This window comes from Mobula birostris, chromosome 2 (genome assembly GCF_030028105.1).
Source record: "Mobula birostris isolate sMobBir1 chromosome 2, sMobBir1.hap1, whole genome shotgun sequence".
Taxonomy (NCBI): Eukaryota; Metazoa; Chordata; class Chondrichthyes; order Myliobatiformes; family Myliobatidae; genus Mobula; species Mobula birostris.
In genome coordinates, this window is record NC_092371.1 from 63294954 (window position 1) to 63314495 (window position 19542).

The window sequence follows — 19542 nt, forward strand, 5'->3', positions numbered from 1 at the left end:
ACTTTTTATAGATGGAATGTTAATGTTTCTCATTAAAACTGGTATCAAATTACAGATGTGTGGTAGTTTCGTATTTCTTTGTCCTACTATGAATGCCTGCAAAAAGAAAGCTCAGGGTAGTATTTGGTGACAGGTACATGCTTTGATAATAAATTTAGTTTGAACTTTGAACATGGAAATGCCAGCACTTTCTCAGTTGGAGCATCTATAGACAATTTTGGTTTCCTGTGGCTTGTATGATGTTGATAAGGGAGCCCTGTATTGTCCAAAGGATTGTTGTTTTTTTTAACCTCTTAGTGAAGAGTTGATGGAGTCTTACATTTGTCTGGATGAAAGCAGCAATGTTTATGATTGTTGCAAATTTTCCTTTCATAATTTTCTCTTTGGAACTCTTTTCTGTTCAAGAGTAGGGAATTTTCTAAGTTGGATGACAGCTCTAGTTAACACAACAAAATAACATTTATCAAAATTTTGTGTCAAAAATTATTAAAACCTGTCATTCTTCAAAATTCCATCAATAATACCCATGGCACATTGAGATTTATAAGCGTGCAGTTCACTAGTATAACTACAATATGTTTTCCCACTGTACCTGTCAGATTACACTTGTTCTTATTTTTCTATTGCAAAGATAATGATTTATGATTTCCTGAACTGTCAGTAATCATAAAAGAAAATAATTGTTAAATGGCATCAGTTGTGAGGGTGCAAACAATGCTTTTATTTTATTTGTTGTTATTAGTTTGTTGAATTAAGTTGAAATAAAAGGTATTTTAAGTCATAGATTTTAGTGTAGCACACTTCTCAAACTGTTGTGCTGCAGAAATATCGGCTTATAAACCTTCTAGTTTTATCTACGTTGAGGAACCCTATTTCTTTTCTTCAATGCAATACATTCTTTGAAAGGTCCTCTTGTTTTTCATCTTTCCATTTACATTTATGTACTTTAATATAGAGAAAGTCAGATTAACATTTTTAGAATTTCTCCATGCCTTTCCGATTCTCTCAATGTTTTACCTTCTCAAGCAAATTGTGAATTTGAACTCTCTGTAATCCAAGAGAATAGCCTTGCATTGTTTCGGCATCAGGGATGGCATTACTATTTTAGGGACTAATTGGAATGGCATTTATAAAAATAAGGACCACAGGAGAGATCAAAGAAGAGTTATTCTACATAGTTGCATCCACGTCCATTGTACTTGGTGTTGGAGATGGATGCTGGATTTCAAATGTAAGCATTTTATGATTTCGTGTGTGCAAGTTATTATAGATAGAACCTCTCATTTCATCTGATGTCAAATTAATGATATGTTGGCACCTTTCCACTTTGTAGTTGAAATGACTGGAACAAATACATTTTCTGAATAGTTTTTGTTAGTCTTGCATGATTTTTTGTGATTTGTGTTTGTTGCGGCCACATTTGGGTCTTAGTTGGGAAAGTGACAAAATGACTTGGTTGGGAAATCATAAATATCCATAAACAGAAGAGAAAATCTTTTAGATTTGGAAAGTGTGGCAGGAAGAACTGTTGAGGGGAAAGGGCATTAAACATAAAATATAATTGGTCATGTTAGTGTGAGGTATGAATGCCTGATCCTGATAACGGGTCTTGGATTGAAATGTTGACTTTTTATTCCTTTCCATAGATGCTGCCTGACCTGCAGAGTTCCTCCAGTATTTTGTGTCTGCTGCTCTGGAATGAATGCCATCACATTCTCTTTCTTCTGCAATTCACCAAATGGCTTCTTCAGCAACAGAACTGGAGAAGGTTCTGTTATTTGAAGCAGGTGCAGTACCTGTATTATACTTGTCTAACACCCTGTTAAGAATTTACTGCTCACGTGTAGGATTGTTCATTTAATGGCTTTCTGTGGGAGCAGTGTGTTCCGCTGGTAATGTTTGGGTTACTGTAAAAGATAAGGAGTTGTGATGTTCAGCTTAGGGATGTCAAGTCAGCTAATTATGATGGTGAAAATGGGAGAAGGTTCCAGAGAAAGCTGGTTGGAGAGGTTTTGTGATGGACACTGGCGGGGGGTGGGGGTGGGGGAGAGGGGGGTCGAGGTCTTTTCGATGTGAGATGGAGAGAGAAGAAGCTTGAGAGAGCCAGCAGTAGGATTCAACCCAACTGGAATGTGCAATTTGATGGAGTCTATGATGTGAAATTCCACCGGTGATCATGTCATAGTTCAGTCCGTGAAGTCCGTATTCCGGTTCATGGTCCGGTCCATCGACCCTTGCTCCAGGTTTTCCTATCTACCCTGTTTCTGTCTTGTTGAGCTCTAATTGAGTCAGCTGATGCTAGTTGGGGCTGGCTGCATAAATACCTCCAGAGGCCAGGCCACAGCCGCTGCAGTGTTCTTGTCTTTACTCCTTGTATCCCTTCCCCTGCCTTCTGTTTCCTTGCCTTGTCTTGCCGGTAACTCTCGCCTCGCCTGAAGTTCTGTCTCGCCTTGCTTTGCCAGAAGCCCTGCCTTGTCTTGCCGGTAACTCTCACCTCACCTGAAGTTCTTGTCTTGCCTTGCTTCGCCAGTAGCCTTGCCTTGTGTTGCTGTCTGGTCCTGGAGCCACCCTGTACCTCGCTCCTTTCCTGTCTCTTGCCTCCGCCCAGGTAAGCCAGGCCATCTTGTCATTACCTGGGGTTGGCTCTGTCCCTTCCTGTCCCTTGCCTCTGTCGGGTGGTGATCCACGCCCTGACCAAGAGGAGCCAAGCCTCGCCTTAAGTCTCAAGTCTCCTGCCTCCAGCCTCCAGCCTCGCCTTGCCTCAAGTCTCCTGCCTCCAGCCTCCAGCCTCGCCTCGCCTCAAGTCTCCTGCCTCCAGCCTCCAGCCTCGCCTCGCCTCAAGTCTCCTGCCTCCAGCCTCCAGCCTCGCCTCGCCTCAAGTCTCCTGCCTCCAGCCTCCAGCCTCGCCTCGCCTCAAGTCTCCTGCCTCCAGCCTCCAGCCTCGCCTCGCCTCAAGTCTCCTGCCTCCAGCCTCCAGCCTCGCCTCGCCTCAAGTCTCCTGCCTCCAGCCTCCAGCCTCGCCTCGCCTCAAGTCTCCTGCCTCCAGCCTCGCCTCGCCTCAAGTCTCCTGCCTCCAGCCTCGCCTCGCCTCAAGTCTCCAGCCTCCAGCCTCGCCTCGCCTCAAGTCTCCAGCCTCCAGCCTCGCCTCGCCTCAAGTCTCCAGCCTCCAGCCTCGCCTCGCCTCAAGTCTCCAGCCTCCAGCCTCGCCTCGCCTCAAGTCTCCAGCCTCCAGCCTCGCCTCGCCTCAAGTCTCCAGCCTCCAGCCTCGCCTCGCCTCAAGTCTCCAGCCTCCAGCCTCGCCTCGCCTCAAGTCTCCAGCCTCCAGCCTCGCCTCGCCTCAAGTCTCCAGCCTCCAGCCTCGCCTCGCCTCAAGTCTCCAGCCTCCAGCCTCGCCTCGCCTCAAGTCTCCAGCCTCCAGCCTCGCCTCGCCTCAAGTCTCCAGCCTCCAGCCTCGCCTCGCCTCAAGTCTCCAGCCTCCAGCCTCGCCTCGCCTCAAGTCTCCAGCCTCCAGCCTCGCCTCGCCTCAAGTCTCCAGCCTCCAGCCTCGCCTCGCCTCAAGTCTCCAGCCTCCAGCCTCGCCTCGCCTCAAGTCTCCAGCCTCCAGCCTCGCCTCGCCTCAAGTCTCCAGCCTCCAGCCTCGCCTCGCCTCAAGTCTCCAGCCTCCAGCCTCGCCTCGCCTCAAGTCTCCAGCCTCCAGCCTCGCCTCGCCTCAAGTCTCCAGCCTCCAGCCTCGCCTCGCCTCAAGTCTCCAGCCTCCAGCCTCGCCTCGCCTCAAGTCTCCAGCCTCCAGCCTCGCCTCGCCTCAAGTCTCCAGCCTCCAGCCTCGCCTCGCCTCAAGTCTCCAGCCTCCAGCCTCGCCTCGCCTCAAGTCTCCAGCCTCCAGCCTCGCCTCGCCTCAAGTCTCCAGCCTCCAGCCTCGCCTCGCCTCAAGTCTCCAGCCTCCAGCCTCGCCTCGCCTCAAGTCTCCAGCCTCCAGCCTCGCCTCGCCTCAAGTCTCCAGCCTCCAGCCTCGCCTCGCCTCAAGTCTCCAGCCTCCAGCCTCGCCTCGCCTCAAGTCTCCAGCCTCCAGCCTCGCCTCGCCTCAAGTCTCCAGCCTCCAGCCTCGCCTCGCCTCAAGTCTCCAGCCTCCAGCCTCGCCTCGCCTCAAGTCTCCAGCCTCCAGCCTCGCCTCGCCTCAAGTCTCCAGCCTCCAGCCTCGCCTCGCCTCAAGTCTCCAGCCTCCAGCCTCGCCTCGCCTCAAGTCTCCAGCCTCCAGCCTCGCCTCGCCTCAAGTCTCCAGCCTCCAGCCTCGCCTCGCCTCAAGTCTCCAGCCTCCAGCCTCGCCTCGCCTCAAGTCTCCAGCCTCCAGCCTCGCCTCGCCTCAAGTCTCCAGCCTCCAGCCTCGCCTCGCCTCGCCTCAAGCCTCCAGCCTCGCCTCGCCTCAAGTCTCCAGCCTCCAGCCTCGCCTCGCCTCAAGTCTCCAGCCTCCAGCCTCGCCTCGCCTCAAGTCTCCAGCCTCCAGCCTCGCCTCGCCTCAAGTCTCCAGCCTCCAGCCTCGCCTCGCCTCAAGTCTCCAGCCTCCAGCCTCGCCTCGCCTCAAGTCTCCAGCCTCCAGCCTCGCCTCGCCTCAAGTCTCCAGCCTCCAGCCTCGCCTCGCCTCAAGTCTCCAGCCTCCAGCCTCGCCTCGCCTCAAGTCTCCAGCCTCCAGCCTCGCCTCGCCTCAAGTCTCCAGCCTCCAGCCTCGCCTCGCCTCAAGTCTCCAGCCTCCAGCCTCGCCTCGCCTCAAGTCTCCAGCCTCCAGCCTCGCCTCGCCTCAAGTCTCCAGCCTCCAGCCTCGCCTCGCCTCAAGTCTCCAGCCTCCAGCCTCGCCTCGCCTCAAGTCTCCAGCCTCCAGCCTCGCCTCGCCTCAAGTCTCCAGCCTCCAGCCTCGCCTCGCCTCAAGTCTCCAGCCTCCAGCCTCGCCTCGCCTCAAGTCTCCAGCCTCCAGCCTCGCCTCGCCTCAAGTCTCCAGCCTCCAGCCTCGCCTCGCCTCAAGTCTCCAGCCTCCAGCCTCGCCTCGCCTCAAGTCTCCAGCCTCCAGCCTCGCCTCGCCTCAAGTCTCCAGCCTCCAGCCTCGCCTCGCCTCAAGTCTCCAGCCTCCAGCCTCGCCTCGCCTCAAGTCTCCAGCCTCCAACCTCCAGCCCCCCTTCAAGTCTCCAGTCTCCAGCCTCGCCTCGCCTCAAGTCTCCAGTATCCAGCCTCCTGCCAAGCCTCGCCTTGTCTCTTGCCTAGCCTCGAGCCTGTAGACTCCAGACTCTAGCCTCTAGCCTCTTGCCAAGCCGTCTCTAGCCTCGAGCCTCTTAAAAAGCCAAGTCTCTAGCCTCTAGCTTCTAGCCTGAAGACTCCGGCCTCATTCTGCCTGCCTGCCAAGCCTCGTCCTTGCCTAGTTCTGGGGTCTGAGCCAGAGGCAAGACCCAGGTACTGGGTCCTTATCCAGTCTTTGGCTTGGAGTCCAAGCCCAGGCTCCTAGCTCTCTTGTTCAGTACTGTTCCAGGTTCCTGGTTTTCCTGTCCATGTCCTTACCATCACCCTGTATCCTAGTCCTGTTCCTAGTACTTCAGTGTCTGTGTCTTGCACTTGGGTTCGTTCCCAGCCACCACCTTATGACAGATCAGTGAAAAGGAGTTGGTGCCATGAGTAAAATGGACACATCCAGTTTTTGGAAGATCTGAGCTCCAACCTCATATGCATTTGACTGTTTCAATTATAATGGGCCCTTTTTGGTTTTTTTCTCTTTTTTTCTTCTTTAATAACAGTTTGGTTAAGTTGACATTCATAAATATACTTTCTTTATAATTATATGCAGTATACGATCTGTTATTTCTTGTTGACATTAATTGTATGGGGGCAGTATTTACACAGTATTCACACAGATAAGGGTTTGGGTGGTCGAGACAGTCCAAATTCCCAGTTTTGGTGGGACCCAAATCATACTGACACTAGACATGCGGAGTCTGAGAAAGGTGGCTTTCTCTTCGCTGGGTCCAATGGCTGTTAGCGAAAGGCTAACGAACCCTGTCTCTAAAGATGCCCAGTAAAAAAGGTTTCACTTGCAAAATTCAATGTGTAATAATTGTACTTTTCAAAAAATGAGGCAATTTTTAGTGCATCCCATACAATTTATGCCTCTGGGTAAGATTTTGTTCAGGTTTCAAGTCTGTCTTTCTGAAATGATAAATACATATGTGCTCAAAATACATTTTTGCTGGGGAAATAAGATTACCTAATGGGATTGAAGTATTAAAGGGGTGGGGAAGGGAGTCTCAAAAAAAAAGTGAGGAATAGAATTATCCAAGTCTCCAGAAGAGGAGGATATGCAGAAAAGATGTTCATAGGCCAAAAGGGCACAATTTGAGTCACATGAGAAAAAACAACATTGGAAGGTATTCCTGTCCTTCACATTGAAAGAGTGATGGGAAGATTACAATTCAGATTAAGCTTCATTTTATTCAGATTCAGGTTCATTTTATTTATCACATGTACATTGGAATGCACAGTGAAATGTGTCGTTTGTGTCAACAACCAACTCAACCTAAGGGTGTACTAGGGCAGCCCGAAAGTATCACCACACATTCTGGTGTCAACGCAGCAAACCCACACTGCTGGGCACAGCAACACAGAATACAACATAACAGAACACAATACACAGCAACAACACAAGCCCTGTTCCTCCCTTCCACACACACACACACACACACAATCAATCCTCATCTTCCAGACTTCTGAATGACCTTTGGGCTTCAATATTTTGTATTAACAAAAACCAATTTCCCCTGGGATCAATAAAGTATGACTTAAGCCCAGACTCTCCGATGATGGCAAATCAGGAGACTGGATGAGGATCTTGAACGTCTAGATATATAGAGAAGATAAATTGAATGTAAATTGTGCTAGGCTAATAGAATCGAAATAGTGTAATAGGTAATTTTATCAAGAAGTATAATTGCCAAAGAATGTAACTTTAACATGTTCTAAATTTGTGTTGATGGATCTTCCTTTCACAGTGGAGATAGCAGCCAAATAGTTTGTGAGAATGTTGCTATGATATCACTGCATCAGCAGATAACTAACATAGACTGAGGAATGAAGGAAGAGAGTACATGCCAATTGAGGAAAGATTCGAGAGCAGAGTTAGAGAAGTGAAGCAAGACTGCAAATGCAATATAAAGATTGTGTCATGAGTCCTGTGGGCCTCTGTGGCTTGCCATAGAGCATTGAGCTTCTAGGTTTCTTGAGACCCTGTATTGACTAATTGTTAACTTAGCTAGAGCCGTTAAGCCCTTGTGCTTTCGGTTTAATCTTGTCAAGTTAATGTTGACTGGCATGGCTTTTCCTGCAGTCTATGATTATTTAAAGAGGAGTCTCGTTTAGTGCCTTAGTGGAGTCATTGTGTTAGAGGAAATAATTTGTCTCACAGTGTCGCTCAGTCATCCCTCCGAGGCTCTTTTAGTATTCCTATGTATAACCCCTTGTTTCTGTCTCTTCGTTTGGAATCTGTTGCCCTCTGCCCACTGGGTCGAGTTGCTGTCAGTGCTTCCTGTGACTGAGGTCATCTTCTACCGCACCTGGGTTGAGTCGGGTACCTGCAACTGTTGTGACAGAGAAAGCCTGCCCTTCCTCTGCACTTGGGTCCAGTCCTGCGAGCACTAAAGCACTAATTTATAAGTAATAACAAAATGTAATTTTAATGGCTATATTATGTGAATCATATGTCCATGGGTAGCATCCCACTCTGATCAGCGTTCATCCCATTAGCTCAGAAATAGTGTTAGATGTTGCCTAATTTCCTTTGAAGTTCAGAAGGAAGAAGGTTAGACAAATATCCCACTTCTAATTGTTAGTCAGTAACTCCTGCTGGGGCAAGGCATTTGTTTAGAAAAAGGATTGAAAAAGACTGTTCAATCCAAATTAGTGAAGGCAGGGATACTTTTTTATATTCTTACGAGGGAATAAAGTGAAAAATGCAAACCTCTTTTCTGGAATTTGGTTGGAATGACTGGAAGTTGTCACCAGAACTAATATCCAATTTTGTTGATTCTAATTTAGCAAATTAATCTAATTTTCCAAGGTGCCTAGTTAATATTAAAACAAAACTCTGTAAAGGGAAACAGTTTCTTGCAGGGAACAGTTTATTCTGTGACCTTTTCTTATTGATAATATGTTGAAAAGAGGCATGATTTTTACCTTGTGCTTTTCATAAATTCATTTCCAAATCTCAATTACATCATTTGTTGAATAATATTTTTGTAGTTCACATCATAGTATTAGGAAAATTTTAGTCAATTATAGGCATTTACAAGATCATTGCTACTTTGTCTTCAGAAATGGGTGCAATATATGAAAATTGTTTGACTATCAACTATACATAAATTCCTGATAATGCTTTTTTGTGTAAAAAGCACTGGCATTCACTGGCAATATGTTCCTGCAGAATAAAGGCAGTTTCTGCATCCATTAGTAAACCAATCACATATTCTCCATGTCCCCATGATTTAAAGGAGTCTGTGATGCAAAAGCCTTCCTTGTTGAAGAATTACTGATCATATACCATGAAATCACTAGCTTCCCGCAGTTCTATTACCAACAAATGTTGAACAAAAGCTTTTTACCATTGAATATTGAAAACCATCTGATTGTCCAAAGTAATTTACAATAAACAATATTCTAGCAGCTTGTAACCAGATGTAATTCTGTAATTCTTCAGAACATAACCCAAAGGAATTTTACATAGTATATTTTGAACCTGCTTTCTTTTCTGGTGAATATAAATTAAGATGCAAGCATATCTCTTCTGCCATGTGGTCTAATATACCCTATTCTGGTCTATATTCCAACACAAATGTAGGATTTAAATAGTCTAATAAACTCCACTCAAGTTTATTCATCTATTTAAATCCAGGTGTAAACCAAGTACCACATGTGGTGTTGACAAATCAGAATTTCAGCTGCAGTAACATGTTCAATTTTTTAAACTGATTTCTATCAGAAAATTCTAATTACTTTAAGATCTTTTGTCTGTTGACAATACACTATTGGAGCTTTCATTGTATTATTACTCAGTTGGAATACACTGGATTGTCCTGCCTGGCTTCTCAGCATAATATTTTCTTCAATGATATTGATATGATTGATTTTCCTACAATATTCAGAGACTTCTTTCACATAAATTGGTTTGCAGGTCTCGCTCAACTTGTAACAGATAAATTATTCTAACTGGAGAAAAGTCAGAGTGTAGTGCCGTGTGAAATGCAATTCTCAACACAGCAAGCAAGTGAACACTGAATGATTGAAATCAGCTCTGACGTGAATGCACACGAGGAGATTTCCGGCAAATGAAATGGTGTTCCTGAAGTGGTCCAGCAGAAGAAGCAATTCAGTGCTTGATTCTTTATCAGATCGTATGAAGTCGGAGTCTGCAGGTTCATTCAATCACTTCTCAGAATCTGTACGCAGCTGTGAAGATGCTTATGTCTCTGCTGTTGTAAATCTCCAGCCTCCCAGCACATGGTAAATTAGTTGTGCAACTACAAGCAGGTAGGAAAATTAAATTTTGTTCCTGAAGAGTCAAAAGTGATGAATTACAAAAAGATGCATTCTATTATTGGATAATCTTTGCATTTCTTTCTAGCAAAGGCTACTCAGCAGTACTTAAGTCCTTGTTCTCCGCAGGGGATAGGGGAATAGACACACACACACACACACACACACACACCAATAATATATATGAAACATCAGTATATACTGTATATATTTATATTTTTATATACAGGCATATATGCGTGTGTATGTTTATATACATGTATACACACAAATTCCCTGCATAATTTATAAATATATATCTATCCCCTAAATAAACATGAATATGATTGACTGTATAATGTTCATAAAGCATTAACATGCATTACTAAACATACTAAATCATTTAGCTGTGTAAAAAGAGATGATATTAGCCAACAATGTACTTTGATCTTTGTAACAGAGTCTGATTCTCTCCACACAAGGTACAGCTACAGTCAAAGAGAAACAGCACAGAGACAGGCCCTTTGCCTCTCTGAGCCTGTGCCGATTATGAAGCACCCATTTGCATTAATCCTATCTTAATCCATTTTACTCTCCACATATTCTCATCAGCCTTCGATTCTGCCACTCATCTACATAATCGAGAAAATTGACACTAGTCAATTAGACTTCCAACCTGCACATCTCTGGAAAGAAACTGGAGACTCCCAGAGGAAACCCGTGCACTTACAGAACATGCCAACTTCAGAAGATAAGATAACACCTGAGGTTAGGATTGAATCTGAGTCGCTGGAGCTGTGCGGCTGTGGCCCTACAAGCTGTGGCACTGTGCTGCCTGAGACTATTTAAAGCATACAGCAGGTTTTATTTTCAAACAATGACTAATTCTTCAATGTTTACATATGTATAAATGTATTAATTCAGGAAGATTTCAGAAGGGGCCTGAGGCCAGCCTGTGAGTATGGAGATCTGTGGACAGCAAGTACTGAGAGAATTCTTCAAGGACAATTTCACTAGGCGTATCCCAACAATAGCAGCTGCCCGTTTAGCAAGCTGACTTCTTTCTAAACTAGCCAATAGGAAGTGAAGGTTTCACCAAGACTTTACATAACTAACCATTCATTTTCTGAGTTTTTAAAAATATTATTTAAATGAAGCAAATATAACCAGGAAGGAGAAAGAGACAGTAAATTGCTAAGTTGAGGTTGCAGAAGGAGGGAAAATGGAAAATTATCAGACATCCCTCCTCTCCCGGAAGTTCCAGGAGTCTCCTGCATATGAATAGTGGCTCCCTGATGCCCGCAAATTATATACAATATCACGGAAATCAATTTTTTTGAGAGCGAGAGAGAAAGCAAGCAAGAGCGCACGAGCGAGAGAGAGAGCGAGAGTGCATGAGTGAGAGAGAGAGAGCGAGAGCGCGCCATGGCAGAGTGTTCAAAAAAAAGATAATATAAAGCGTACGTCACCCCAGACTAAACTAAAGTGTACCCCTGCCTAATAGGGTCAAAAATAATGACAGTGTTGCTCACTGCACTGTTTGCAACAGTGACTTTTCTATTGCCCATGGTGGGTTAAGACTGTAAAAGACATGTTGAGGGGAGTTTAACAGGTGTCATTCGTTCATTAGCATAGCTAACGTTATTTAGACTAGCTGGCCAGCTGCTAAGGAGCTACTCTATTGCAGACATCCCTCCTCTCCCGGAAGTCTCCCTCAAATTGATGATGCTACCTCCCTGAAATGAGTTTTTTCAGGATGGGATGTCTGAATTATAAACATAAATATCAAGAATATTTTCAGAATAGGGTTGATATAAGAGTAACTGAGATTCTACATATACATAGTCAATTTCTCTCTGCATCTAATATTTCTGTTAATGGTATTTTGAGCAAGATCCCAGAGACAAGCGTAAAGCAAACAATCTTACCCAAACTTCATCTCTTTTCAGGCCACTTTTTCTCTGACTCTAATATCCCCTACATTGCTTTATTGTGGCTTGTGTGAAAGTAATTAATTTAGTTACTGCCACTTTCTTTGCTCTCTGCACCAATGTGTCCGTGAATTCATTCCTTCTCACCGAATTTCCCACAAGAAAATGAATCTCAGGGTTGTATATAGTGACATATATGTACTTTGGTAATAAATTTGCATTGAACTTTTTGGGTTCTCTCCTTTCCAGATTTCTGTGTAATTTATAGATTTCAGAGAGGGCGATGACAAAACTTCACTGTGTACACTTCTACTCTTCTTGTTTAAGGAAGGATGCAATTACCTTGGATGCCTTTAGGGAAAGCTCCACAGATTAAAATCTGCAATGGGCGGCTAGTCTTATGAGGAAAGGTTCAATTAGCTATGTTTATATCTGCTGGACTTTAGAAGAATAAGGGGCTGATCTGAGTGGATTTGATAGAATTGATATGGAGAAGATCTTTCTTTCTTGTGGGACAATCCAGAACTTGTAGTAACTGTTGAATGATAAGAGGATGCCCATTTAAGTAAGCGATAAGGTGAATGTTTTCTTCTCTCTAAAGTTCATGATTCTTTGAATCTCTCTCTCTATATCTAAGAGGATGATAGAACCACAGTTTTTAAATATTTTTAAGGTGGAGGTCATTAGACTCTTGATAAGCGAGGAAGTGGGTAGACAGGAATGTGAATTTGAGGTTGGAGTCAGATCAGTCATGATCTTATTAAATGTTGGAGCATGCTCAAGGGGCGAGTGGTCTCTCCTGCTGCTGATCAGTATATCCATATGTATCTCTGGCATTTATTTTTCTATCTGTAAGCTTCTAACCACACCATTTTCTCTGGTTATCTCCCTCCACTTTATTGTCTCCGGATCAGAACCACTTGCTCTCAGACTGCTGCAAAATAATCCGCTACTCAAATCCTATGCAACAAAAGACGGCCTGCCATCAGAGTAATTCAGGCAGCAATAGTAGAAGTATACCGAAAGGGATTTGTTCTCTTACAGTGGGTTTGTCAATAAATAACTGCTTTTATAATGTTGGAAGGCCAATGAGAACCAGATTTACGAAGACCCATGTGTCAATGAGAGCCAATTGACACATGGTCTCAGTGTAAAATAAATTAATCAGATTAGCAGCAGTACTATTACTTTTGATGAGTCTGAAAGGTCTAATTGGAACTGCATGCAAGTTAAACTGAGAATACCTTGTGATTACAATAATTGCAGGTGCCTTCAAATGGCATTGACTAAATCTTGAAATATTAGTATTTGTTTATGGGTTTGCAATATTAACACAAAAAATATACAAAAAGTAGTGGATATGACCCAGTCCATCACAGGTAAAGGCCTGTTGTCGCAGGAAAGCAGCATCCATCATCAGGGAACCCAGGTCATGCTCTCTTCTCACTGCTGCAGGTACAGGAGCCTCAGGACTCACACCAGTTCAGGAACAGTTATTACCCCTTGCACGCAAGAGGATAACTTCACTCAGCTCCACTTGCCCCATCATTGAAATGTTCCCGCAACCTATGGACTCACTTTCAAGGGTTTCATCTCATATTCTCGATATTTATTGATCAATTTATTTATCAATATTATTTCTTTATTTTTGTATTTGTACAATTCGTTGTTTTTTGCACACTGATTGAATGCCCAAGTTGGTGCAGTCTTCCATTGATTCTATTATGGATTTATTAAGTATGCCAGCAAGAAAATGAATCTCAAGGTTGTATATCGTGACATATGTGTACTTTGATAATAAATTTACTTTGAATTTTGAATATTAATTATTACCCCTTATGAACAAAATAGCAACTTATGCACTTCCCATTACTATTATAATTTCAAAGATTCAAAGTGCATTTATTATCAAAGTGTATGTGCAGAATTCAACTCTGAGATTCCCCAGAAGTTTTGGAGATTTGTATTTCTAGGAACTGGATAACTTTGAATTTACCATTGCTCAGATTTACTTCAGAAGTAACTTTGTTACTAAACACTGTTACGGTTGTCAAGTCTGTTAATGCTTTACACTTGCCGAGTTCCTCCAGCATTTTGCATGCATTCCTCAAGATATCTAGCATCTGCAGAATATCTTGTGCCTCTACACTGCAGTCTTTGAAAAGGGTATCTCCAACTCTCTCTCAATCTGGTTTGAAGCATGAACAGACAGCTACACTATGTTACAATTCACCTGCATGTGCAACTGTGATTTTGCTGACACTTTCTGTATTCACTACGGGAGTTCAATATTAGTTGATCTTTTTTAAATTGAAAAAAAAACTCCTTATCATAAAGTCAATTAATAAAGAGAAGGTTCAAAGGAAATTCGGACCATAAACAAGGAACCATTTCTAGTGAGCAATGTTAGAAGCTGGAAGGGACCTTGCCTTTGGCTAATTAACAAAAAAACTCTCTTGTGGTCAATGTGTATAGGGTCAAAGTCTGGTCAGGAATGTTCCTGTTAACAGATGCTTGCTCTTGCGTGGAATTTTGAAACAATTTAATTAGTGGCCACGTACAACAGGGCTAAAGCCTGTTGACAATTAACCTGTTCTAAGGAAGTATTTTAATAAATTGATCTGAATTAGTCATAAGGTAGACATTCCAAAATTAAGGGATGGCAGAAGAGGAGGGAAATAAACAAAAGAACATCTTTATTCTGAAATGTATGAGCAAAGTTTCAACTTAGTTTGTTATCTGTCTTGTTCATTTAAAAATGTTTTGATTGATGTCATTCATAAACACTTCATTCTTATTCAAATCAAGGTCACTGAGGGATTGGAGATCATAAGAGGCAAGAATATACTTAGTTACCTGAAAAAGTCTCATTTTTAGAAGTAGTGGTGTGGATTTGAATCAGATGAACATGCAGCTTAAATTCGGTAGGAAGAGATGGCTAAGCAGAGAAGCAACCTTTGAGGAAGGAGGATGAACTGTGGGGAAAACAGACTGAAGGCAAAGCAATTATTGAATGAAAAGGCCATGTCTTATATTGATAAGATCTTATTTGAACAGAAAACACTCATCAGGCCAGAGAATATCTGTGGAAATATCCGTTAATATTTCTGATTGAAAACCCTTCGAACTAAATCTGCCATTTTCAACCAAGGAATCAGAGCTCAGCAACGGGCTTCTAATGCACGTTAAATGATTCTCAATAGATTCATATAATCTGCATTTTGAATGGGCATTGAACCTATATTTAACTATTTAATAAATATATATTTACTTACTGGAATTCAGTTTTTTCTATTATTATGTATTGTATTGTACTGTTGCCACCTAACAACAAATTTCGTGACATTTTCTGATTATATTAAATCTGATTCTGATTCCCTCTGTTAAAGATCATCCATCAGATAATTTACTGAAAATACAAAATACAGATACAGATTACAGAATACAGATTCATTTATTTATCACATGTATAATTTCACTTAACTCACCTCTGAACTGATTCCACGATCGACATACTCACTTTCAAGGACTCTACAACTCATGTCCTTGGTATTATTTGGTTACTTATGTGCTTGCACATTGGTTGCTTGTTAATCTTTGTTTATGTATAGTCTTTCAATAAATTTTAATGTGTTTTTCAAAGTTCCTGTAAATGCCTGCAAGAAATTGAATCTCATAGTTTCTGGAGACATAAATGTACTTTGAAAATAAATTTATTTTGGCTTTGACTTTGACATGTACGGTGAAATGAGTTATTTATGTTAATAAAGGATGAAGGATGAAGGATGCATTGGGGCAGGCAGCCTATATGTGTCGCCACATATTCTGGTACCATCGTAGATTGCCCACGATGTTCAGCAGCAAACAGCAGTAGGAACTTCAGTTAACAGCAAAACTTTCTTGGGTGATAAATACATGTATGAATGAACTCTTGGGAAATGATAAATAGATAGATTAGCATGATGACAGATGGTAAATGCTAGCTACGTTACCATCTTACAAATGAACTATGACAAGACAATGAATAAATGCCAACATCATCAGTCAGAAGAGCAGATAGCTAGCAATCCAATAAATAAACAATCTACTCTGAGGTTGTTGCCACTGTACAATTTGAAACAGGGAAGGGGAAAAATAGATGATATTACAAGATAATGAAGCTTACATAAACAAAATCTCAATGGGTTTGTAAGTTTTTAAAATTCTCCTGTTTCATTAAATGGTGGGTTATGTTCCATTCAATCATCAAAAAATGGCTGTTAATGTTGTAACTTTATCTTAAATTTAATATTAATTATTATAGCTCTATTGTGTACGAAACACTGCTTGCATCACCAGCATAGTCCTCTGTAGAAGGAAATGACATTATGGCTGAAGGCAATTTGTTTATGATTTGAATGACAGGACGGATGGCTTTGTGGTCAAGTTTGTGGACAATACGAAGATAGGTTGAGCGCAGGTAATGTTGACGAAGCACGGTGTCAGCAGAAGGACTTGGACAGATTAGGAGAATAAGGAAAGAAGTGGCAGATGGAATACAATGTTGGGAAGTGTATGGTCATGCACTTTGGCAGAAGGGGTGACAGCATAGACTATCTTCTAAACAGGGAGAAAATTCAAAAATTGGAGTTGCAAAGGGACTTGGGAGTGCTCGTGCAGGATTTTCTAAAAGTTAACTTGTAGGTTGAATTGGTGGTAAGGAAGGCAAATGCAATGTTAGCATTCATTTTGAGAGGTGTAGAATATAAAAACAAGGATGTAATGCTGAGGCTTTATAAGGCATTGGTCAGACCACACTTGGAGTATTACGAGCAGTTTTAGGGCCTTTGTCTTAGAAAACATGTGCTTGTATTGGAGAGGTTCCAGAGGAGGTTCATGAGAATTATTCTGGGAATGAAAGTGTTAATGTGTGAGTAGCGTTTGATGGCTCTGGACTTGTACTTTCTGGAGTTTAGAAGAAAGGCCAAGATAGAGAGGATGCTTCCTTTAGTGGGGCAGTCTAGGACCAGAAGGCGTGGCCTCAGAAATGAGAGATGGTTATTTGAAACAGAGATGAGGAGGGATTTCTTTTGCCAGAAGGTGGTGAATCTGTGGAATTCATTGCCACAGACAACTATGGAGGCCAAGCCATTGGATATATTTAAAGTGGAGGTGGATAGGTTCTCGAATAGTCAGCGCATCAAACGTTATGGGGAGATAACTGGAGAAGGGGGTTGAGAGGGATAATAAATCAGCCTTGATGGAATGTTGGAGCAGATGTGATGGGCTGAATAGCTGCGCTTATGGCTTCCTGACAAGTCATGCTATCAGGAGGACCTTTCATTGCCTTCAAACTGATCTGAATCATTTGGAAACAATGTAAAACAAAAAAGCTTAAAGTGAATTTGTCAAAAAACTTGCAATGAAAATACTGCTTAAAAATAAATATTTATCAAAGTAAAAAAACATCTAACATTTAAATGAATGGAATGTGTTGACATAAAGGTGAGAGGCCAGGTACGGGACGGCAACAAATGAAATAGTCTGGTGAGTTCTTGGATGGAATCAGTAGTCAAATGAGCATGCCTCTGATCTTCAGGGGTTTCCTGCCTTCCACTGAAGCAACTACTAGTAAGCAGTATTATGTACAGTACTGAATTGCTACCATTGTATTTGTGCACCATTAATTTCTGCTTCTCATGCAAAAAAAAATGTTAATTGTGAGGATGCTGTATCTAGAATTTACCATGGCATGTTCTTGGCTCACTGAAGCCAGGGTAATGGACCATTCTCTTGTGAGTGAGTGACAAGGTTAGAATCTCTTCAAAGCTCTGCTTCATATTTGCATATTTTAAAATTCTCTGATCTTTGGATTCTGTAGACTGAACAAAGTTTTAAAATGAAATGAGTAAAATATTTTCTAAAACATCATCCAATAAATGATTCTCTGAGTGTTGGCCTCCATCTTCAAGGGATCCAGAATAAAAAGGGATGGAAGTTATGTAATAGCTTTAAAGAGCACTAGTTTAAATGGATATGGATCCTGCATTGTGTGTATTTCTAAAGGACACTGCACCCTAAGAAAAAGGCAATAACTTTGGATGTAGACACATTAGTTCCATCTGAATGGTATTTAGACTAAGAGACTTCAGCTAAAAGGCAGGTCCATGGAACAGGCTCATACGACCTTAATTGTCAAAGATGAAGGTTTGATTTGAGTGAAGTGTTGTAAAATAATAACAGAATTCAGTAGCATAGGAGAGATGCTATTTTTTCAGGCAGAGCAGCGGTAAGGGCAATGTAGAGAAGCCATATTGTTAAAATTAGATAGCCACTATTCATGGTGATGTCAGGAAGAGCATGTTCAGAGGAAGCAATGGAAATATGGAATTATCTCATGTCAATGGGCAACTTCAAAAATAGTGATAAGGGCTTCCTGCCTTCCATTGAAGCAACTATCAATAAGCATTCCTCAAAATCCTACCAGATACCCCTTTATCATTTATTCCTTGGAGTTCAAAAGTTCTGTCAAGCAAAACTCAAGCTCAATCACCAAAGATGCTTTGGGGATGCAATTAAAGCAGGAGTTCCCAACCTGGGGTCCACAGACTCCTCGGTTAATGGGAGGGTTCATGGCATAAAAAGTTTGGGAACCCCTGCATTAATAGAACATACCCTGTGCATTAATGAAAAAAAAAGATTAAATTCCTTAACCAGGACATCTCACTACAATATCAAGTATAAATGTGGATGCAATTAACATTGAAAAAAAGTGTTGCACGGATTTTAAAATGAACTACACTGATATTGCTCAGTGATTTTAATAATAGATATAACAACAACTTCATTTTCTATTCTCCACTTGATGAATATTTCCAATTAAGTCACGGTTCATATTATGTTCAATAGCACATTCATGAGTTGATTGTGATATGTTATTCATCACTTTAGCCTTAATTAAATTCCGGTGTATATTGGAACTTGTAATTAAGATAAGGTAAAATACATTTAAGAATCAATTTCTTTTCTGAAATCTAGATAGCAACAAGACTATCGTATTCTTCATCCTACACTCTGAACTCCGCCATAACATGTGATGAGGGTGCTATCAACATCTGAATCCATTCAAATTGGTCTAACTTATGAACAAACAGTAACCATTGAAAACTACAGTTTTGAAAAGTATTGTGCCTTGCATCCTAATTCATCTGGGCCATTAAACATCTTTTACTTTGATCTCTGCAAATGAGCTGAGGTTCCTCAAGTTAAAACAGAGAGAGTGCATCAAAGAAAAGATATTTAGATTTGGCTAAAGCTGTCCTTACATTGAGAAATTTCAATTTATGGCTTTGATTTATTATATTTGTGAAGAAAAACCATGACTGATGGAGTAAGAAATATTGCTATCTTTCAGTCAATCAAATATAAAACCTTTTCTTCCCTTGGTAATAAAGCTATCCAGATTCAGTCTATGGATCACCGAGAGATATTTGAGAGCCACACAAATGAGATGATGGATGAGATAATGGAGTTCAAACACAGGCAATAACCATTTCCATTTATTCTCATAAAGACAAGATGTGGCAACTGCAATTTTTATGTTCATTGTAGAAAGTATAATCAGGGGAAGCATAATTTTGTGCATACTAATAAATGGTCCATCATCTTTTTGAGGCACACGCATCAAAACTGATATTTTTGATTAGGGCAACATGGTAGCATAGAGGTTAGTGTGGTGCTGTTACATCTCGGGGTGTTCCCAAGTTTGGAGATCAATTCTGGTGCCACCTGTAATGAGTTCATACATTCTCCCTGTGAACCATGAGTGTTTCCTCTGGGTGCTCTGGTTGCCTCCCGCAGTCCAAAGATGTACCAGTTAGTAGGTTAATTAGTTAGATAGAGTTGACGTGGATAGGCTTTTTCCATTGAGAATGGGGGAGATTCAAACAAGAGGACACGAGTTGAGAGTTAAGGGGCAAAAGTTTAGGGGTAACACGAAGGGGAACTTCTTTACTCAGAGAGTGGTAGCTGTGTGGAACGAGCCTCCAGTAGAAGTGGTAGAGGCAGGTTCGATTTTGTCATTTTTAAAAATGGA